The sequence below is a fragment of the Misgurnus anguillicaudatus genome, chromosome 14 (genome assembly GCF_027580225.2).
Source record: "Misgurnus anguillicaudatus chromosome 14, ASM2758022v2, whole genome shotgun sequence".
Lineage (NCBI taxonomy): Eukaryota > Metazoa > Chordata > Actinopteri > Cypriniformes > Cobitidae > Misgurnus > Misgurnus anguillicaudatus.
The window spans coordinates 29,987,452-30,012,237 of record NC_073350.2 but is presented as its reverse complement, the minus strand read 5'-3'; the positions used below and the strand labels follow the sequence as shown (position 1 = coordinate 30,012,237).

General features: G+C 36.4%; 1 protein-coding gene and 1 long non-coding RNA gene across 2 annotated transcripts in view; one reads left to right on the top strand and one right to left on the bottom strand.

Moving 5' to 3' along the window:
• The window catches only part of LOC129427914 (uncharacterized), a 211,901-nt gene that overhangs the window by 50,338 nt on the left and 136,777 nt on the right, over positions 1–24,786 (bottom strand). The window lies entirely within an intron of this gene.
• LOC129418629 (uncharacterized) lies at positions 19,963–20,810 on the top strand. The gene is made up of 3 exons (XR_012373361.1): positions 19,963–20,193; positions 20,276–20,566; positions 20,655–20,810. It is a non-coding gene; the product is annotated as an uncharacterized lncRNA (long non-coding RNA).

Genomic DNA, 24,786 nt, shown 5'->3' with positions numbered 1-24,786 from the left:
TGAAAATATAGATCAGTCCACAATCAGAGCATTACACACTGTGCATTACAAACAAAGTATATCTTCTGTCTTCAGTATAAAAAACATTTAGGTCTATTTTTATTCTAACAACATATAAATAGTATAAATCATTGCTGTAATACTCAAAGTATGTTGATAAGTTTTGTATGCAGCACTTATCTCTGATCTGATCTTGAAACAATGCATCACAGACCTCACAGAGATATTACTGATAATGTAAATGGAAAGTTTTGAAATCTTTCATCTTTAATGTTATGCTGTTGTGAAATTCATAATGCTGATGTAACAAAACAAATAATGAATGTAATGGAGAGACCAAATGTGTTTATGCTGTATTTCTATTTATTTCACTTAAATTATTAAAAAATATATTAAACATGACAAACAGTAAAAAGAAAAGCATTGTTTTATCATCAATGAAGCCAGAAATTGAACAGTCTGAATGTATAGTCTCTGAAAAAAATGTTTTTATAAACTCAAATATTCTAAAATAATATTACTGAAAAATGCCTGTAAAAAATTCTGTGGAAATTACAGTGTTACTTGCAGCTGGTTGCCGGTAACTTACCGTAGATTAAAATTTATGTTATTTACTGGCAAGAGTTGGTTCAAAGTTAAATACATTTTAAATATTAACAAGTCTTTATCTTAAGAGAATAAAAGTTAAACTATACAATAACAGCCTCATGCAAAGCATTCTGGGAACCAGAAATCATTATCAACCTTTTTTTTTGCTTCAGATTTTGTTTCCCAGAATGATTAGCTTGATGCTGTTTTTTTAGTTTTACTCTGTAAAGACAACGACTTGTAAATGTTTAATGTTCATTTAACTTTGAACAAAATGTTGCCTGTAAATAACAAATTTTAATCTACAGTAAGTTACTGGCAACCAGCTGCAAGTAACACTGTAATTTCTGCAGAATTTTTTTACAGTGACACACTGGTGACATTTCTAAGTCCATCATAGTGCAGGTGGTCATCATGTATCATACTTGATTTTTACTTTTTAACTTCACTCATTTTACCGTTATTGTTAACTAATGGTTTTTAGAGGAAACATTCAGTTATCAGTTTTACCCTGGTGAAAAAATAGTATGCTAAATATATTTAATTTTGATATACTTAAGTATACTTGCAGTCACACTAATGACCAGTATACTTAAAGTGTGCTATTGATTAGTTTATTTAAAGAGTGCTATTTTGGAACAACTAATTTTGTACTTAATATATTTTAGTTGTATATTAATTGTAACAAACAAAGTACAACTTTAAGTGTATTTAGTGTACTTTTGCGTGCTAAAGTGGAACAACTTTAAGTGTATTTAGTACAATTTAAGTACATGACTGTTTTTGTGCTAAATTCATGCTTGATAAGTGGATTTAGAGTGTGTTTTATTTATGTTAGGAGTACATTACAAATGTATTATGAGTGTCTTGCAAACATACAATCAGTATACCTTAAATAGACTGTTTGCATACATTCTATATATTTTTGGCCAATCCAAAATTCTAAAAACTGCCCTGGTGAAAAATGAATATGCCAAGTACATTACATTTTGTATACTTTTACATACCTGCAGCTAGATTAGTAATGAGTATACTTCCAGTGCGTTAATAATTAGTTAACTTAAAGAGTGCTATTTTGGGAATAGATTACTTGCTGGTAACATAAACAAAATAATTTTTTCCAAATAAATAAAAGCTGATTAAAACAGTCAAAAACAATTCATTTTAAATATATTTAAAATATAGTTTTATTCACAGCATTCAAAGTGTACAGTATTTGCCAAAAAATTGAACAATTACTCATTGAAGGATGTCAAGATGATTAAGTTTAGGGCTGCACGATAAATCGCATGTGTTTGTCAGGTGCATCTCCTCAGTAATGCCGGTTCCTTGATTAGTATTAAATCGCCATCAGCTGTTTTCAGATGGAGCAGCTTTAACTACACAGAGCCGTAGTTCACTGACAGTCGGGGCAATTTCGCATTAATTGTCGCGGACGTATCGCCTGCGATATGTATGCGATATGGCCCAGCTTGTCAGGGAACTATGGCTCTGTGTAGTTAAAGCTGCTCCATCTGAAAACAGCTGATGGCGATTTAATACTAATCAAGGAACCGGCATTACTGACGTGATGCGCGTGGTATCGCATGCGATTTATCGTGCAGCCCTAATTAAGTTTACAACGTCTTTCTCTCCCAAATCAACTTTAGTCTGGCAGGTTTTGGTTCAGCCGTAGGAAATCTGAAAAAGATAGACAATAAGCTCAATTAAAAAGTGTTTAATATTAAAACATTACATTTATTTAAGACTTACTGTATTACATCTATAGTTTACTGGCAGAGATTGTATAGCAGATATATTTTTACCTAAACTAGAGCTTGACTAAAATGTCATCATATATATTAAGGGGCGGTTTCCCAGACAGGAATTAGACTAGTCCTAGACTAAAATAAATGTAAGAGCTGTCCAAACTGAAAACAACTTGCTCTGACATATCTTAAAATACATCAGTGCCCTTTGTTTTACATTGTAATGCACATAAGTAATGTTTTTAGTAAGGCATGTTTGTTAAAACTATCCTAATTAAACTAAGGTCTAGTCCTGGATAAAGCTAATCCCTGTCCGGGAAACCACCCCTAAGAGTTTTCATTATAATGACTTGCCTATATGGGCTGCAAAATCCTCCTTACATAAAATACCTCAGCTCCTAAAGAAAGATTTTATTGTATTAAATTTAAATGTAAAACTTGTCAGAAAGAAAATGCAACAAGCAGACAATTGGGTGGTTTCCTGTAAAGGGATTAGCTTAAAACAGGACTAGGCCTTAGTTTAATAAAGAAATATAACTAGTTTAAAAAAACATGCCTTAATAAAAACATTACCTGTGTGCATTTTGAGGCAAAACAAAGGACACTGATGTATTTTAAGATATGTCAGTGCAAGTTGTTTTCAGTTTGGACAGCTCTTACATTTATTTTAGTCTAGGACTAGTCTAATCCCTGTCCGGGAAACGTTATATACATATTGAGGTGGTATCTAAACTGAAGCTTGATTTACTACTACGAATGAATTATTATATCTTAAGAGTTTAAAATGACTTACCATAAGCTGCAAAGTCCTCCCTACAAATGTCTTTGAAAAACTTTAGCTTCTGAGGAAAGAATGCAGCATCATTAATACTAAATACAGTTAAGTTAGGTAAAAGCCTTACAACCTCTAAACAGTCAATAAATGGTTAACTTTCACGCTACATTAAAAAAACTGATTTTCTGACGCTACCTTTTTTCATTAACATATACATTTACACCAATACATATATTTAACAAAACAATCGGGTGTACTAATTCGATATAACAGGCTAACAGTGCTATCTTTCAAACCTTTAACATTAGCTATAAGCTAAGCTAAGCTACACAGCATCTTATCACTAATAGCGAGTTAGACACCGCGTTATTGACAACATTTCGCATTCGAAATATGATAGTCTACTGATAAACTTCAGAATGGTCAAACGATAATCAAATATATTAATTTTAAGATATTTTAACGTACCTTGGGACTGAATCCGTCTGTCTTGAACAACTGGTAAAAATCAAAATACGTGCGTCGTGACGTCATCCCACACGTCAGATGCATTATTCAAATCTCACCCCCCAGTCACATTAGCTACAAGCGACAGAGACAGGGCGACAGGCTACCATTCATTTTCAATGGAAGTGGCCGTTTGCCAGCGACAAGCGACGAGCTCGCCACTGCGCGAGCAAGGCGGGACCAAAATAGACAAGCAGGCTATTTTATGCAAATACTGAGCGATGCGACAAAGCGACTGCCAATCAGAGTGAAGGAGCAGCGTGACGTAGGTCTGTGGTCGAGTCTGAGAAAATAATTCAAGATGGCGGAAAAGGCGTATTTATGTATATATCTGATAAGTTTGGCATTTTATCTAATATATTTTGTTACTTTTATCGAGAAATAAATACTTTTAAATCCAAAAACCCCGTTCTTGTAACTTAACAATACCTCTAAAGTGACTTTTGATACCGCTTTGAGAAACTACCCAAGGAACGCCCATCAAGCGAGTGCGTGTCACTCGGTGTCGTTCACTTTTGTAGCTAATGTGACTGTAGGGTCAGAATTCACTTTTCTCTGAAATGCATTTACGAAAACTGTTTAAGTTAATTAATGTGTACAGCTAAAAGCGGTATGCAATTGACTCAAAAACTACAAAAAAACAAACACTCATATTCGCCTTACGAAAATGAATGTTTTTTTTTGTGGTAAAAGTTTAGTAACCATGTTTTTTTTTGGTGTGTTGATTATTATTAGCAAAACCATGGTTATTTTGTGGTAAAACACAGTTAATTGGTTTATCCAATGCTTGACTATAGTGAAGTTAAAGTGTACCTTATTATGTTAATAGTATATTACAAATGTATACATCTACAATATAAAATGTAACAGAACATACTGCTCTCTCGTAATTTCAAGCCCACGTTATTTCTCCATAAAATAATATACATATGTACACCCCATATACTTTCAAAATGTGCTTTAAAATATACTGTTTCTAAAGAATACTAAATAATGTATTTTGGAAATATACTGTCAGTGCATTATTATAATGATAACTTTAAGCATACCGATAAAGTGTACCTAAAATACTTTTTAAAATAAGTTTAAATTTAGTATACTTTAAAAATTGCACAAAACTTTAACTTTAAGTATATTTTTCTAAAGTATACTTTTAGAAAATATACTAAAGTATAATTATTTTGAAGTATGTTAAAAGTTTAATTGTAAAAAAATACGCGCAAATATGTTGTAAGCATACTTTAAATATGTTTAAAGAAAGTACATTCCTTTGTAAGTATATTTGTACTATTGCAAAGTTAAATATACTTGAAATACAATAAAGTATATTTGTTTTTCACCAGGGTAATCTCTGCATCACGTCATCGTCTCTGAGCTACACTAAAGGTCTCGTGGTTTGGTTGGTTAGCATGACTCTGTTATCCTCTGCTGGTAGATAACATAACTACACTCTCTAACAGTAAAAAGCATTTTTCTTTATTGAAGCTCATTCAAAGGAATCAATGAATTCTCTTTGATTATCTTACTGTTCAATTCACATAATTAAGTCTCCTGTATCATAGCAGATTCTGTACAAATATTCAAATTCATTGAATATTCAGAACATTGTTTATATGCAATTGGATTCAATCTTCAGTGTTGGAGTGGTTAGTAACAAAGACACACATCCCCAAGACCGAGATCAATTCTCAGCTGGTTCATTACATGTCTGTGTTGTGTTCTGCTGTTTGTGTGCTGTGTTGCATGTGTGTGTTGTTTTGTCTGATAAATAGCAGGAAAATAACAACACAGATCACACGATGTAAAAAAAACATATACAGTCTTTTAGTCTTTCTGTTTTACTTTTATAACTGGAAATGAAAGATTCTTTAATAAAATGGTTCATCACAGTAATAACATGTTTAAATAAATGTATGTTTTTGACAAATAAAAGCACATAAAGACATGATGAAATGATGATAACATTAGAAAGAATGTAGAAAGACATTAAATTCACAGAGGTTGGTTTGGCATCTGTGCTAGAATATATAATTCATGATGTGCGGTGGAGACGTCAGGAATCGTGCAGTACACGTGATAAACTTTATCCTAAAGAAAAATTCAATTAATAAATATACCAGATTTAAAGGTGCAGTGTGTAATTTTTAGAAGGATCTCTTAAAAGAAATGCAAAATAATATACAAAACTATATTATCAGGGGTGTATAAAGACCTTTCATAATGAACCGTTATGTTTTGATTACCTTAGAATGAGACTTTTTATCTACATACACAGAGGGTCCCCTTACATGGAAGAAGCCATTTTGTGCTGCCTTGTTTCTACGGAAGCTCTTAACGGACAAACTTTTTTATTAAGTTGTCTCTAACAATGACATGTTTGTCCTGTGTCGGCTACCGTAGCTTCTCTATGCGTTTCAAAAGCAAGGGGTGAGCTGTGAACTGAGCTGTTGGTTGCAATTTGCAACCTCACCACTAGATGCCGCTAAAATTTACACACTGCACCTTTAAGGAAATGAAAGAGAAGTACAAAATTTAGTTCCTGATGAAAACACTAAAAGCAAAAGATGTTATTTATCTTTGTGAGGTTCACGGCTCACCACAGACGGGTTTCTACTCACCTCATTTTCTTCGGATAGTTCCTCATGTTCTTCAGTATCATCTGACAAATACAATAGTGATTATTGCCACGATCTAACACTTTTATCCATGACTGTAAGACATGCACCTTTCTCTTTACATTCAACATTACAATAATTTCTTCTAAAATTCAACATTGAGATGCAACTCATAATAATCTGTGTAGAAGATAAAGATGTTGCTGGTGGTTGTTGTGTAGATGCCACCGAAGGATTCATAGGACTAAACAAATCAAAAGTACACATTTATTTTCTTGTTTAAACAAACTTTAAAAGTATTTGAATTAATGTATGAATAAATCCCACCTCTTCTTCAATGGTTTTTGTCCTTGTAAAAAACATCATATCAGTGCATTAATATGTGTTGTGTTAAAAAAATTAAAGAAAGTCAGGACAGTATCTCCATGTGTTTGTTTGTACACTAAACTTACTGATAAAACAGATCAGACAAACACCCATGAGTCCGCTCAGGAAAACACCTCCACTGGTGACTATCACCATCAGAAGCCGAATATCTTCAAAAGAAATCAAATTAAATCAACGATTGATCAACAATTGAGAAGTTTTCACAAATTTAACAAGGAGTTTAAAGTGTTAATGCTCACGTGCTCCAAGACCCGCCATTTTAGGAGTTAAAGTATTAAGAACTAAAAGATTGAAATGAAGAATATAAATGAATAAACACTTTTACAACCTTTACAACAGAAACTGCTTTAACAAAAATCTTTCGTAAAAAACTTTATTTTTAAATGTATTAAATTCACCTTCTGTGGTGCTCCATGAAACATTGACAGGGTTTAAGGGTGGAGTAGTTTCTATAACATAGCCCCAGTCCAGCAAGACAACACGAAATATAATTATATTACATTCAAGTCAAAGCTGTAATATTTGTCAGTTAAGTGAGCAAATGCGAAGATCAATATGCACTCTGAAATATTGGGTCAAAAAGGATGAAGCCAGCCTGTTATAGGTTGTAATTTTTCAACCTAAAATGCGGGGTTGTTTTAACCTATTGTTGGGTCAAAAATAAATTCTAATATCTGGGTTTGACGCTTTTTGACCCAACGCTGGGTTGAAAATAACCCAAAATGTTTTAAGAGTGTGAAAAGTTTTATACCATGTGCACGGTTGCTTGTGTTACTGTAAACTATATCAAACACTTCTTTGCTTAAATTAATTAGTGATATGTTTTTTTTTCTAAACTATTATTGTAAATTTACTAATTCCATGTTTCTTTTTTAGTTGGTTGCTTTTAATTCCTGTTTTGCACAATGAAATCTTAATGTTAGTGGTTTGTGGTTGAATCTTTACAGTGTTCCTCATTTTTGAGGGTGAGAACAGAATGAACCTCTGTGTTTCAGATTCACACAATCACATTTAATGTGACACTGACTTAGATTTACATTGATGCATTTGTCCTTCATTATTTATGATTGACTGTTTTCTAAATAAAATTAGACATAATAAATAACATTAAATATTGACTAAGTTCATGTCAAAATTGAAATTAAAATCAAACATTGATGCTCCTCATTTCATTATTAGATTATAAGATTTTAGCCTGGATTTCACTTATATTCTTATAAATCCCTCACTGTCCTATTCAAACAAGGTGTTCCTCAAGGTTCAGTTCTCGGACCATTACTCTTCTTTATCTACATTATGCCTATCGGACAAATTATTCACCATCACGGTTTTCAATACCACTGCTATGCTGATGATATTCAGATATATTCTGCATGCCAACCAGACTCCTTTAACCAGATCACATCACACTCAGTATGTATCAGTGAGCTAAAGACCTGCCTAACTTCTAACTTTCTGAATCTAAATTTGACAAAAACTATTGTAATTATAATTGATTACTGCCATCTGTATTTTTTGTTACTTTTTTCTTTGAAATAAGATTTGGGTAGGTTAAATAAGAATGTATTCTTCATCCTACTCCTGAGTTTGCACTGATTGTATAATGTATGAAATTTATTTTGAAAGTTAGCATTTTTATTTTTATTTTTTTTAATGAAATTGTGCAGGCGCAAATAAAGATTGATGATGAGTATTTGTGTTCCCTGTGAATCAAACCCATGACCTTTGCACTAATGCAGTCCTCTACCAGTTGAGGTACATTATTGTCATTGTTGGGTTTCATTTCTTGTCTAATGTTGAACATACAGTATGCATCAGGCTTATACAATTCTTGATGTTTCTCATGAATCAAAAAGATTTTAGTTCTCACCAGCTGTACTGTTTGTTGTGTTTCCTAAACACGAACTGGATTCTGTAGCTAAAGATGCTGAAATATTGTAACTTATTGAACATCTATAACAGTAATTATTGTAATAGAGTTGTAAATATCACAATATTATGTAGGCTACTTACTTTGTGTATCTGTTGCAGTTGTGATCGTGGATACATTTTGTGTTGAATCTGCAGAGAGTGTGTTGCAATGTTACACAATTCCCAAGCATCACAAAACATAACAATAAAGCAAAAACAGTGTAAGTATATTGCATTGTCTCCAGGGGTGCAAACTCATCAGGGGTGAAAAAGGTGACAAGACACAAGCGCTCTTATATAAGTGGATACGCGGCTTGCACGCTCCTCTTAAACAGAAACAGGTATATAGCGCACATAGCACTGTTGTCAACGGCTTAAATTCACTTAACTTAAAACTGCGGTGCGTGAACAAATGTTAAGCTTTATGACCACGCGCACAGCAACGTGACGTGGCCGCGTAACCTCAAATGAGAAAATACTACGAGTTAAGTATGCTTAAACTTCGGCAGCAAATGAGGTGGCTATAAATTGTAAAACATACCCCGCCAAACTGGCTAGTAATTTGACATCGTTACCACAATAGCTGGACATGATTTTCATAATTTCATTTACTGCTACCATGTCGCAGACCCCCCTCACCCCTCATTTTCAAAAACTCATCAGATCTAGACGAATCACAAGAATGACCTATTTTGTATCAAAAAACGGCGAATTTCGCCGAAAGGTGACAAGTTTGCACCCCTGGTCTCTCTGCATTTTTGTGTGCATGGCACTTGCACTCTTTATACTCTTTAAAGGGCCCAATGGGTACAGATATCTATCTTTGAAATATTAATATGAACTCTTAGGTGCAAACTTTTTGAAGGAGTACCGCCCCAGTGACAGCTGCGATACATATTTTGACAATTTTTTTTTTGACAGTGTGCATTGCTAACAATTAGCTGTGAGTTATGCACAGCGAGACTAACCAGCTTGTTTTCACAAGAATTTGTACATATTTTACGAGTTGGCTAATTTGTATAAATTCGTACAAAGCGATTCTTACAAAAATTCAAGTCAATCATGCACGCAGCTCCTTTTTGACCTACTTTCAAAATTAGTTAGATGCCTTATGCGGGCCATTTGATGTCGAGCCGCCCACATCCTTTTTTGGACCAAGCTCAGTCTATTTATATGCTTAATAACTTTACTTTGACAAACCCCAGTCTAATAAGTGTAATAATTCAAAAATCTAATTCCTCTTCATGCCAGTTAGACCCTGCACCTACTTTTCTTCTGAAACACTGTATTACTGTCATTTCTGCTCCTATTTCACATCTTGTTAATACATCTCTTATCTCTGCTATTGTTACGATTTCTTTAAAGACTCCTACTATTACCCCTGTCCATTAAATTATTGACTTTGCTAACTATAGCCCAATTTCTAACCTATCGTTTGTTTAAAACATAATAGAAAAGTTTGTGGCCTCTCAACTTCTATCTTTTCTGGCTTGCAATAATCATTTTCACATTTTTCAATCTGGTTTCCATACTATTCAATTCAATTCAATTCAATGAACTTTATTTATCCGTTAGGAACTTCATTTGTTTTGAGCATCAGTGCATGTACAGTCCCACAACTCAGCATGATCCACATGATCCAACACACACACACACAGACACACCCACACACCCACAGACACATACCCACAAACATATAGTCAAACAGTAGATAGTTACCAGTAAATAGCAGCATAAATATAAGTAGTGACCAAAGCTTGTAAAATACATGATAAATAAGCATTAAAAATAGTAAGCATTAGGCATAAAAATCAAACAGCTAAAATATAAAATGTACCATTCATCATTCATTCATAATTCTAATAGATGTAGGCACAAAACTTGTCATGGCTCTCTTGGTTCTGGATACAAGTGATCTATATCTCAGGCCTGAAGGTAAAAGACAGTAGTGACTATGCAGTGTGTGAGTAGCATCTGAGGCTATTTGTGTACCTTTTGCTTTAGTCCTCCTATAATAAATACTAATGAGTGGTTCCTGCACCTGTCCAATTATTTTACTGCTTAGTGTTATTACTCTGTTTAGTGTATTACGATGAATGTTAGATAATGATCCAAACCAAGCTGATATATTAAAAGTTATTATAGACTCAATAAAACATTTATAAAAAGCTATCAGCACTGACTGATGAACTTGAAGTTTACGTAGCTTCCTCAGGAAAAAGAGTCGCTGCTGACACTTAGAAAAAATGTTCTCACTGTTCAATTTGAATGAAAGTTTATGATCAAGTATTGTCCCAAGGTATCTATATGATTCAACCCTTTCTATTGGCTGATTGTTGACTAACAAGGCGGGGATAATAGAGATATCCTTACGAAAGTCAACAACCATTTCCTTAGTTTTCAAAGCATTGAGATCCAGACAGTTCTGCTTACACCACACTGCGAAAGTGTCCATCTCAGTCTGCAACTCTCGTAATGAATTAGTGGTGTCCATAATCACAGTGTCGTCAGAATATTTAATGTATGTTATACCTGGATTATTGCTCCTACAGTCATTAGTATATAATGTGTACAAAACCGGTGAAATTACAGAGCCCTGTGGTGCACCGGTGGAAATTATCTTAGACGAGCTGAGGTGGCCGTTGACTCTGACTCTTTGGTGTCTGTTTGTCAGAAATGATAAAGTCCATAAAATGAGGTGCGGGTTCACATCCATTTGAAGCAATTTTTTTCCCAACAGGTGTGGTTGCACTGTATTAAAAGCACTCGAGAAATCCACAAAGACCAGTCTAATGAAGGACTTGGGCATTTCAAGATGGGAGTAAGTGCCATGTAGCAGCGTTAATACAGCATCATCTACCCCTCTGTGCCGTTTGTATGCAAACTGAAGGGGGTCAACGTGCAAGCTGACCTCCTCCTGAAGCTGGGATAGAACAAGTCTTTCAAAACCTTTCATCACCAAGGATGTTAATGCCACCGGCCGATAGTCATTATTACAAGTGGGATTGCTCTTTTTAGCTACTGGGCAGATGAATGAGGATTTCCAGGTTGCTGGTATTGAATGTTCTGAGAGAGAGCGGTTGAACAGATGACAGAGAACACCTGCCAGCTGGCTGCAGCAGGTTTTTAGCAACCGACCACAGATCTGATCAGGTCCTGGTGCCTTATTGGGTTTCATATTCTTCAGCATAAGTTCCACTTCCTCCTGCCGCAGCTCCAGGTTTGCATGAAAAGATATCATAGGAGTGATCTCAGCTATTAGCTCCTTCCTCTCTTGAGAGTAATCAAACTGGTCAAACCTGGAGTAAAATTGGTTAAGGTCTTCTGCCATATTGATAGAGTCATTTGTTCTAGATATAGCTGAATTGTTAATGGGGAGGCCAGCCAGTGTTTTAACACCTCGCCAGGCATCCCTGGCGTTGCCTTCCCGAAACATTTTCTCCACTCTCTCCTTGTAACCTTTCTTTGCTAATTTTATTTCCTTATTCAGTCTATTTTGAATGAGTTTAGACTGAATTCTATTTCCTGAGTTAAATGCTATTTTCTTTTCATTAATAGTGGCTTTTAATGCTTTTGTAATCCAGGGTTTATTGTTAGAAAATACCTTCACAGTTTTTTGCGGGACAATCATATCCTCGCAGAATGTGATATAGCTGGTTACTACTTCAGTGGCTTCTTCTAAGCTGCTCCCCTCAGTCAACACCTCCCAGTCTGTGATATCAAAGCAACCCTTTAGAGACTCGACCGCATTATCGTCCCACTTTTTCACGAGCTTCTTGGTCACGCCTTCTCTCTGTAATTTCGTACGATAAGCAGGGATCAAATGGACCACATTATGATCTGCAGTGCTAAGAGGTGTTTTTTTATACGCTTTGTATGCATTCTTTACATTGCCATAACAGAGATCGATTGTTTTGTCGCCTCTGGTGGCACACGTCACATATTGTTGGTAAGTTGGAAGTGACTTATTTAGCCTGCATCCATTAAAATCCCCTAAAATAAGAACTGGGGAATCTGGGGATATAGATTCAATCTGTTGGACACGCGTCGCTATGGCCTCAGCCGCGCGTGTTACGTTGCTAGAGGGAGGGATGTAAACAAGCACTACAGCCAGCTGACCGAACTCCCGAGGGAGATATTTAGGTCTGAATGACACAGCAAGCAGCTCTAAATCAGGTGTACAACAGGAGTCTTTGACATCAGCAGTTCTGCTCCAGTCTTTATTAAAATATACGCACAGCCCACCCCCGTGCTTTTTCATGCTACTCACAGTATCCCGATCCAGTCTTAGCGGAGTGCCAAATCCATCCAGAGAGAGCTCAGAGTCCGCGATCGTTTCATCCAGCCAGGTTTCCGTGAGGCAAACCAGACTAGCCTCCCTGTATGCCCACTGGAATGATATGTTTGCCTGTAGTTCATCCAGTTTATTACGCAGGGAGCGAACATTGGCGAGTATAATGGAAGGTAACGGTGGGCTCCTTTGTGTGCCGGTGAGCCTTTTCAGCCTTTGCTTCACTCCACCCCTCCTTCCTCGCTTCCTCGCGGGAGATATCCGACGATGGTCACGGCCCAGACCGCGTTGTCCCGGTATTAACTCTCCCCAGTTGTCCAAGTTCGGTGCTGTATAATCCATATTCCGAAGAAGCAGCAGATCATCCCGATTATACCGCAAAATATTGCCCCCATACCTCCGTGGTAATGCCATTAGCAGTTCAGCTGCCCAAAGCAGCAACAGCAGCAACAGCAAAGTCAGCTCACGCATCCTCATCATAAAAAAAGTGTAACAAGCTTAGATCTCACTATAATAATATCCACAAAGGCAGACATTCATGGAAACCGTAATGCTGCTAATTTAAACAAACACTTGCACTCAGGAACACCAAAAACAAAAATTCAGCACACAGTACAAACGCACGACGCTCTCCACCTGTCGCCATTACAGCGCCATCAGTCCGAAAACTCTCACAGTACCGAGACAGCTTTAGTAAAGGTTACTAATGATCTCATATTATCTGGAGATTCTGGTAACGTTTCCATACTGCTGTTACCCGATCTCAGCTCAGTTGTTAATACTGTTTGCCACAGATTATTACTGATGCGCCTCTCAGAGATTGGTATCTTGATTCTTCTCCTACCTGACAAACAGACAATATTTTCTATCACAAATATAAATTGCCAACTGTCCTACTCAAATAAGGTGTTCCTCAAGGTTCAGTTCTCGGACCATTACTCTTCTTTATCTATTGGACAAATTGACTCCTGACTCAAATGACTCCTGCCCATTTCTGTGCTCTCTTTTAATGTAAATTGTTTGCTCTATTATAACTCTTTGTAAAGCGTCCTTGAGCTTTTTGAATATATGATTATCATAAAAAACAAGAACTAAACCCCACCCCTAACTCCAACATTACAAAATCTAATCGTACAAATATTTATGAATGTAGTCGCACAAATTAATATGAATTAGCCACCTCGTAAAATATGTACTAATTGCAATGAGATAGCGTTGGACTGACCAACACAGTCTCATGTAGATGCACATAAATGGCACGAAGTGTGAAAATCGTGCAATACATACGATACGCCAGTCCTTCCCATTGACTTAAATGGCCTATCTTTTTTAAACCATTTCCACTCGGGTTTAGGGTTAGATATGAGATTTGCTTAAAGAGGTTATTTAATATACAGGTTTTCTATGTTTTTGTCTATTTTTAGGCCATGGTCGCTTGAAGTTGGGGTTAGGGTTAGGATGTCATTTTTATGTAACAAAAAAGTTGTCCTAACCCAAAACCCAAGCAACAATGGTTAAAAAATAGCAAAAAATTGAAAAACCAATAAATTAAACGACATAAAAGATGTGCCATTTAAATCAATGGGAAGGACTGGCGTTTCATATGCATACCGAATTGGAATTTGACGTATGTATTGCACAATTTTTACACTTCGTGCTATTTATATGCAACTCTGTGAGACTGGGCTGGACTAACAGTAGCCGGTAAAGATGTCAGTCATGAATTATAAATTGTTTTACTGTGAATAAATCCAGGCTATTGACCAGTTAGCATCAGAGACAAAATCGTTTTATAAACACATTTACAAACTTACATGTTGTTGATCCCTGTGTTGTATTTGGTGTCTGATGCTGGGTGACTTTGTGATTTTGCACAGGAAGAAAAGCTGTCGTGATCAATACACATTTTAAACAAATAACACCACTGAACTTGGAAAACAGCAAATACTGTATGATATAAATGATAAACATTACTCACCTGTTAGGATGTATTTGTCACTGTATGGTGACCTTTTAGTTGAATCAGTTTTTGGAGAATAATTACAGCTCAATGATTTACTCTTAACTGACTGTAGTCGAATGAACAATGAATTTTCAGAGATTGTAAATATACACTGTATTTTTCCAGACCTTTCATAAGACCCTGTCTTTAAAAGTTGTTTATGATCCTCTCCTATGAACAGATTACAAATATAACCAGTGTTTTCTGATTCTGGTATTTCACAGTTAAATCTAAATTCACCGAGCGGAGAATCATGGATGACTGTTAATGTCGGTCTCTTATCTGTAATCAGAAACAATCATAACACAATATATTATTAGTGACAATTATAAGTCATTTTAGGAAATAAACAATGCTTATTAAATAAACAACACAGTCTGTTAAAAGATGATCTGCTGGAACAGTAAGATTTTACTGTAATGAACGTCTTATTGTAAGCTTTTACTGTGGTAAAGAGAGATGTTGTGGATGATGCTTCTTGTGTATCTTTCTGTACGTCTGTTGAGCTGTCAGTTTTGGGTTGAACTGTATTGGACTCTTTATACACTGATGATTGAGATACTGTTAACCTGGACGGATCAAATGTTTCTGAAAGTGATAAAGTACATTTAACCTTTAGTTCAAACCATTTATAGCATGAAAAGATATGATAGGATAAAAGAGAGAAGCAGTTCACAGTAAAACACAGAAAAAGAGAAAAAAACCGACAGCATATTACTAAGCAACCAGTTTATTTCAGATGTTTAATGGGCATTTTATTTTTAAAAACATGGACAAATGACTATCGATCAGCAGTTCTTATACGGTAAATAATGGTGAAAAGTATTAAAAGGTGAAATTTAGTAAGACAAAATTAGAAATGTTTCCTTAAGTGCAGAAATTTATATACATTTAAAACTGCTTTACAAGACATTGAACAGAAATTAAATAATTCAGGAATTTGTTTTACTTACGCTGTGGATGAACGTGTAGAAACAGTGTAAAGATTGAGAGGACGAGCAGCATCATGTCTGTGTTCATGAGTGACTGATACACACACCACAACCACTTTAAATTTAACCATAAGGAAACAGGAAGCAATGAATATAACACAAAGTAAGGTGCTTTTATAACATTGCTAGGTTTAAAAACTATTCTGTTCTCTCTCTCTCTGCCTTTTAAAGTAAAATTAAATTGGCTGTTTAACTTAATATTTTTAATCCTGAGTACTGTTGAGTTGCTGTAATGTTTACATTTTGAAGCAGTGGAAAGACATGCTGTCATGGACACCAGGATGTCAAATACATCTAGAGGGCGCTAACCTAAACTGGAACATAAAAGCTGGTGTGGGGGGGGGTAAAAAAGCATTACTTACTTGAATTTTTACTGTGTAGTCTATATTAGGGCTGTGAGGGTGGCAGTATTTTACCACAGCGATGGTAATGCACCCATTAACAGAGGTGGTGGGTTGTATAGAATGTGTGTGCATGCATTGATGCATATTAGCTTAGATATTAATGCATACATATATTTTAAAATCTAAAAATGTATATGGGCCTCGGATATTCGTTTCTTAACAAACGTGCATGCTCAACTTCATATGCGTTGAACAAGCAATAAGCTGAAAAATATTGTTTATTGTTTTTTTTTAGAGCATTAAGGAAATATATTGTGATTTTTATTTAGTTTTTAATACTTAACCAATCCAATTTAACCACACTGTAAAAAAAACATTAAAAAACTGTAAATCCCTGGCAACAAGGTTGCCAGACGGTTTCTGTCAAATTACAGCAAAAAAAGTTTTTCAAAATTACATGCAAAAACCATAAAAATACAGAGAATCTTTACAGTCATAATTCATTAAATTACAGTATATTACTGTTAATAATTGTTATTAAACTGTAGAAAAGCAGAAAAATTATATGAAAATACATTAAAAACAACTACCTTTCAGGTTAATCTCTGTAAATATACGGCTTTTATTAGTTACTTTATTAAGTTGCTCTGTATATTTATATAGTAATATTCTTTTAAAATACAGTTTATTTATTATTTAAACATTTTACAAATACATGTCATGTAAATGAATAATAAACAAAGAAGATAATGAACAAAGTCTTGAGTGAAAGTCATATAGCCAAACTGTAGATCTGATGTTTAGCAACAGCTTTTACTGGTTTGTCTGGGATGGTGCAGTAGACGTGATAAACATTCTTCATGATGAAAGAAAGACAAAGAATAAAAGCAATGTGTTATTTCTGCACCACTTCAGTTTTCCTGAACATTGATCCATATGTCATTAGACAGCACAGTGTTTTACTATAATTAGGGCAGTGAGCAAACATATCTTTCTTTGCACTTTAAGCTGCTTACACACTTCTGTAAATATTGCTATGTGTATTTGTGGCATGTTCATACATACTTCACTCTCTTCAGTATGTTTTTTCTTGTATCGTGTGTTAACCAAAACATCTGTAATGCAATGCAAAAACTGTTACAGTATATTGCTTTAAACATGGGCGGAAATCCCGGGGGGGTCGGGGGGGACAGGACCCCCCCTATCTGAGGGTTGTCCCCCCCTAAAATATCATTAGAATATGTGTATTGAAAATAATTTAATGATTTATAATACTTAAAATAGATGTGTAAGAAGTGAAACAATACAAATGCAAACGGAGCAACAACAAAAAAACTTTTAAACATTTTGATTCCCCCTCCCTTGCCTCACAGTGGTTTGGTCCACTGCCCGCGCCCCTTTTACCTCACCGGTCACCACCGACACACATTCCGGTGGTAGAGAAGTGTACGGAGCCGACGCGTTAATCAGCTATATACAATACAACGTTTCACATCACTTATCAGTTTATCCTCATATGTTTTAAAACTGGACTATGTTGACATATAAACATGAACATATTTCGTTTTCTGAGAACAGAACATTTTTATGCATTCATGCAGAGGTGAGGCAGAGCTGAAAGTAACAAATTACATTTACTCACCTTGCTGTAACTGAGTTTTTTGTGTACTTTTACTTTAAGTAGTTTTTAATATCTGTACTTTACTTTTACTTAAGTATGTTTAAAGTATTGTAGGCTACTTCGCTACATGTTAAATCATATCCGTTACTGAGTAAAAATAAATATAAAAGTAAGGTGATAAAGACGCGCCACGGTCGGATGATTGATTGATGGGCGGGGGAACGCGCAAAAAGAACCATGGAGAGGGACGAGACAGGCGCGGGCTAATATAGACCCTCAATTCAATTCTTAAGAAAGAAACCCCTGGCCTTTGACGCAAAGCGATTGTTTCATTCAATTAGGGTTCATGCTCTTGAGTACGGAGTTTGAGAATTGCCGACCGGGTTTTAACCGCTAATTTGCACGATGCGTTTTTAATACATGCGCATTATCTTCCGAGGTCTAGCAGCTTCGCGTCAAGTCAAACAATTTAAGAACGTCCTCGAGAATGCGCAGATCATTAGACATTGCAGAGAGAGAGAGAGAGAGCGCGAGAGAGAGAGATTGAAAGACATCAGGTACACAGGTCTGGGAGCTAATAAACGTGTAAAGGATGTATAGTGTATAGCCATGGCACCCATCTCATTATATGCTCATTTATGTATATAGTTTAATAACATAATGTATGTTACCAGCAATACATCAATTACAACCTTCATATAATGATTGTATTTACTAGCTGCTGACCTCATATTATTTTTGCTTCAAAAGTGCATAACTCACCTGTAAAACTCATTAAATAATTCCATAAATGTTTCTTAGTTATAAAAAAGCTTTTTATTTTATTAACATTTGTTATTGCACTTTAATTGTAGAGATGTTTACAATTAAAAACATAGTTTGAGATGTATATATCCTTCCTTTGTGAACTATAATAGAAACCTCTCCCCGCTGTAAAAAAGTAACTTTACTCTTAAAATTAAAATGACTTTTTACTTGAGTAGATTTTAAGACCAGTAACTTTACTTTTACTTAAGTAAAATATTATTAAAGTAACTTTACTTTTACTTAAGTAAAATATTATTAAAGTAACTTTACTCTTACTTAAGTAGAAAATTTTATTACTCTTTTCACCTCTGCATTCATATGTATTAAAATTAAATTTGCGTCCGTTCATAGAGAAAGAGAAACGTTTTCTATCTGTACCCATTTCCTTGCAAGTACAATTTTGCCTGTATTATTGGTGTCCCCTTCAAAAATTGTTCTTGAAAAATTTTATGTTTATTGTCCCCCCCAACATTTAGATGAGATTTTCGCCCCTGGCTTTAAAGTTATCAATTATAAGTTTTAAGTTACAAGGGCATTGTTAAAGTAAAAAAAAAAAACTCCATGAAGTCATGACGTAATGTTTGATTTAGCTCACAAAGGAGTATCTGTTACTACAGTATGCTTTATATCATTTGTCATGATGTACTGAAAGTGATGCTCAGTTTATATACTAAGTAAAACTATTTTGTATGTTTTTTTGTATTGCATTATCTTTTTGTTAACTGAGGGCTGGAAGTTTGTAATTAGTGAGTAAGCGTCTGAGAGACCTGGTTTGCTGTTTTTGAAAGAATCAAAATTAGTAAAATAATGTCAATACAATGTGAACATTTCAAACAAGAGGTGAAAGGTAGATTGTACTTTTCTCACATTCATCGGTTTAGTTTTTTTCTGTGTTTTAAAGTCAATCTTGTAGGTTATGAGTAGTATTAGCGACCCTGCATCTGTCAAAATTTGATTGATTTATGACCCCCTTTGACAGGGGGCGGGACTATCAATCAAAAGCTGTACAATCTGTCTAGGTTTGAGAATCGTATATCAAGGGCTTTAGACAGCGAGTATCCTGTGCGTGTTTTACGATGTGTCAATCAGCTCGTTGTTATTCCTGTGTGTGTGTGTGTGTTTTATGTCAAGCCTATGCTGTCATGTTTATTGCTGTCAAAAAATAAAGTTTATAGTTTTAGACTGCGTAGTTTCACAAGCGGTCCAGTGCTGTCAGCGATCTCTCTCTCTCTCGCCCCCACTGCGCGTCTCAATACAGCCTGTCACACAGCGATGTGTGTTGTTGAATCTAAAGTTTTGCAACATCAAAAGTTTCTTTAAAGGCAATCACTAATCATATATATATATATATATATATATATATATACATATATATATATATATTAGATGTAGCTGGTTAAACTTAAAGCCGATATTTTCTATCGAACTAGTCTATTTTCTGATCAGACACAATGTTTCTGATGCTGATATTATATCAGCGTGTGTTTGTGTGGGGGTCGTGTGATGTAATCTTTGAAAGTTTATGACCCAACCTTTATTGGGGAGCGACAAGAGATCTCCGGGATCAGTTTGGATGGAGCAGAGCTGGTATACTCAAACCTGGTGGTACGTATATGTGTTTTACTGGGTCATTCCAACATATTGCGTGATTATTTAAAAACTAAAAATTCGATCTCTGGTCTTGCAGCGAAATTGTCTAAACTGGTATTAACTATTCCTGGTAAATCGCTGAGAAGAGTGGAATGAACAAAAAAAGACTGATCAAACAGGCCGGTACCTTGGAACCTCCCGCTGCGTAGGACAAAGAGACGACGAGTGGATCGTGCCGACCGGTGTGTATTTATTTATTTAATCCTGTTGTGTTTTAAACAAGATGTTTTATTTTAATATTTTCTAATATCAGATGTTATCTGTTAACAGTTTGGATATCGACGGCAAAGTTTGGATATCGTTGCAAGATCTAGAGCGGATCTCCACGGTACGCTTATACTGCATTAGAAAAAGTTTTAAACAAATATGACTTATTTAGATATTTATCCTAATAACGTGTTTTTATCTGTTTACAGGCTAGGATACAGACCACAACACATTGGACGTATCTTTAAAAAAGAGAAAAATCAGAGACTTTTTGGATTTGTCTGGGTCATTTTAAACATTTTGTGACATATTGGATTTAAAACATTTCGGATACTGGATACCTGTGTTTGATTTGTCAACAGAGCTGGTCACTTTTTAAAATCACATGGGTAAGTGACTATTATAAATTGTTTTGCTGTTGTTTTAAACTTATGTTCTAAATACATTTTGTTTTAGTTTTCATCGTTTATATAAGCCGTTTTTATACTCATTTGTAGAGTTTTTTTTTCATTGTTTTAAATATATTGTTTGTTTTTGATATTGTATACTCGTTATATTTTTTGGTATAGTTTTATTGTGTTTACGTTGTTTGATTATTTGAAAATTTTGGATTACACTGTGATTCTGAATATTGTGGTAAAATGGCCCAAAAACGTTATTCCGACTCTGGTTGTGACCAGGCGAATAAAATTATAAGGCGCAATGAATCCACGTTTGATATATTTGATTATGAATTGGGGATGCAAATGCTAACAGAAACTGTCAGAGCTATGAATGGAAATCAAAGTAATGTAGACGGATTCGCAGACTTGATAAGTATGGTCGATCCCCGTTCACAGCCCCCTCCAGAGCCGAGTATGGTCTTAGATCCTGATGTTTTAAATACGCATCAAGTTTTTGAGGTTCCAGAAGCTGGGTTTATAAATCAGCAGATTGAACCTGAGGTTTCAGATACTGCTTTTATCAATAATCAAATTGAACCACAGGTTCCAGGCTCTGATCTAAACGATCAGCAGGTTCTCGATGGGGCAGGCGAGAATGTAAATGTTCAACAGGTTGGTGAGGGGTCGGACGACCCCCATCATAATTCTGAAATGGCTGATATGGGTCTAACCCCCGACGATGTTGAGAGGCTTGTGAGAGACGGAGGTGAAATTAATGGCTACACCATCGTTCCTCGTACAAGATTTAACAGTCTGGAAATACGCAGGAATATAAATCTGAGGTCAATAGCTTCTACAGATATGGCATCGTACGTTCTATTTTTGGATGGTGTTCTGAATGAAATAGTCTCTCTATCTAGAATATTTGCGGGCGATGGGGGAATAATACATGTATTACTAAGTGGAGAAACTTTAACATCCGACGTTAATGCGCTGCTTACGCCAGCCAACGATTATAGCGTCTCCGCGTTCACAGATCAGCTTGAAAATATCATGCAGAGCAACGCAGACGTGTGCGTTGATGACAATCTGATGTTAAAGGTGTCTATCGTCAGAAGCAAAAACGGCGGTGGTGGTGCTCGCAGAAAATTCCGTGATCTAGCACACAACGAGGTTATAAAAAGAAATAGAATGAATCTTTTTAGCCCCACTAATATGTCTGACAAGCTATGCTTTGCACTTTGTCTGGCACACTTTTTGAATCCCCAAAAAACAGACCCTGAATTAGTGCCCATAGCCGCTTCCATTCAAAATGCCGCTGGATTTTCAATCCAAGACATGATACGCTTTAATGACGTCGCATTGTTTGAGAGATTGTTAAACATCAAAATTGTAGTTTTCCACAGATCAAGCACAGGTGCTTTGGAAAAATACATGACCAAAGATAAGCCCCACTACAAGACGGTGTTTCTCTATCTGTCCGATAGTCATTATTTCATGATAAAAAATTTGAGGGCTTTTATCGGGTGTAAATACGTCTGCGACTATTGCTACAACGGCTTTTCAAATAAAAGAGATCACAGATGCAGATACGCCTGTGACATATGCAATGCCCCCGACTGCTACAAACACCCCGCGAAGACGATACACTGTGGTGATTGTTTGAGGTACTGCAAATCAGAATATTGTTATGAAATGAATAAAAAACCTCCACTGAGTCAGCAGTTTTCCCAGTGTGACGTGACCAAATACTGTCCAACATGTAATCGACGCTATTACATTAGCGGTGACAAACCAACGCCACACAAATGCATGCCGGAGAAGTGCATGCATTGTGGCGTGGAGTTGACACCCGATGGAGCTCATCAGTGCTTTATTCAGCCCTTAAGGCTTGAGACCCCCAGTGAGAAATACATCTTCTATGATTTTGAGACGCGTTACGAGGGTGGTAAGCATGTTGCAAATTTTGTATGTGCCATCACTTTTGCGGGTGAAGAATTCACAGCAGAGGGCACTGACTGTGTTGCACAGCTCGTGCAAAGATTCAGACATCCTAGGTACACCAACTACAAATGGATAGCCAACAACGCTTCCTGCTTTGACAATTTTATTCTTTTGGAATATTTCACAAAGGTGGGGCTCACTCTTAAAATTACGATGCAAGGCTGTCGTTTGATATTAATGTTTGACGAAAGTTTCAAACAAAGATTTCTCGACAGTTTCTCATTTCTCCCAATGCGGCTAGCCAAGACAGCATCTGCCATGAATCTGACCTGTGCAGAGAAGGGTTATTTTCCACATCACTTTAACCGGGTGGAGAATGAAAACTACATAGGTCCATATCTGGACAAAAAAATGTACGGATATGACACAATGTCAGAGAAGGAGAGGGAACAGTTTGATGAATGGTACAAGACCGTAGAGGGTGAAGTCTTTGACTTTAAAAAAGAACTGGCGCTTTACGGCAAGAATGATGTTGTTTTGTTGAGAGAGGCATGCATGAAATATCGTGATGAGTTTATACAATGCACAGCACTTGACCCCTTCAGATACACAACTCTGGCATCGTGCTACATGGCCGTGTACAAGACCCATTACCTCCAGAGAGACACACTAGCGTTGACGCACAACGGCGCCTACCTGACTAAAAACAAAGCCTATTCAAACGCCTCCATCGAATGGCTTGAATATGTCAGCCATTCGCGCGGGGTCGATGTCCAGCACGCGTTAAATCGCGGCGAGATGTCGTTCGGGTCCTACCATGTCGATGGTGCGTTCCAAAAGGGTGGTCAAATTCATATTTTAGAATATTTAGGGTGTTTGTGGCACAGTCACTCTTGCAAATTTGATGAATATGACATTCATCCTGTGACAAAATTGACGCACGCTGTACACAGAAGACAGCATGAGGCCAAAATGGAGGTTTTGGAGAAGGGGTATGGGTTGAATGTCGAGGTGATGTGGGAGTGTGAATGGAACACTGCTAAGCGGACTGATCCTGACGTAATAGCGTTTATGGCCACTTACACGCACCCCGAGAGACTGAAACCCCGCGACGCTCTATTTGGAGGTCGTACTAACGCGTACAAACTCTATCATAAAGCCGCTGAAGGTGAGAAAATCAGATATGTTGATTTTACAAGTCTGTACCCCTTCTGTCAGGCCAAGAAGTGTTACCCGATAGGGCATCCGCAGATAATTTTAAAGGACTTTGAACCCCTTGAAAATTATTACGGGCTTATCAAAGCATCAGTGTTACCCCCAAGAAAACTGCTGCACCCCGTGCTCCCATACAGGGCCAATAATAAACTGAATTTCCCTCTCTGCGCAACCTGCTGTGAGCAGCAGAATCAGTCTACCCCCTGCGATCACACAGATGAGAAGCGAATGCTTTCAGGGTGTTGGGTCAGTCTCGAGCTGTTAAAGGCTATCGAGAAGGGTTACATTGTGACAAAAGTGGATGAAGTGTGGCATTTTCCCCAATCCTCAGAAACCTTGTTTTGTGAATATGTCAAAACATTTTTACAATACAAGCAAGAGGCCAGTGGGTACCCCGCAGATGCCGTGACAGAACAGGACAAACAGGCATACATTGCTGATTACTTTGAGAAAGAGGGGATACAAATGAATCCTGATAAGATAAGTCACAACCCTGCGAGGCGTTCTATCAATAAGCTGTTGCTAAACAGTTTGTGGGGGCGTTTTTCTATGAGAGAAAATCTCCCCAACACTGTGTTGCTCTCAGATCCGGAAGAGTTTACGAGATACATTTTTGGCATGGCATACGAGATTAAACACTTTTCGTTTGTGTCAGACAAGGTAGCTCTAGTGCAATGGATCCATCCGGACGGCAAAGGCGCGCGCACGCGTGACATAAACATATTTCTCGGCGCCTTTACTACTGCCCACGCGCGTCTAGAATTGTATGATCTTATGGACAGGCTCAATGAGCGTGTGC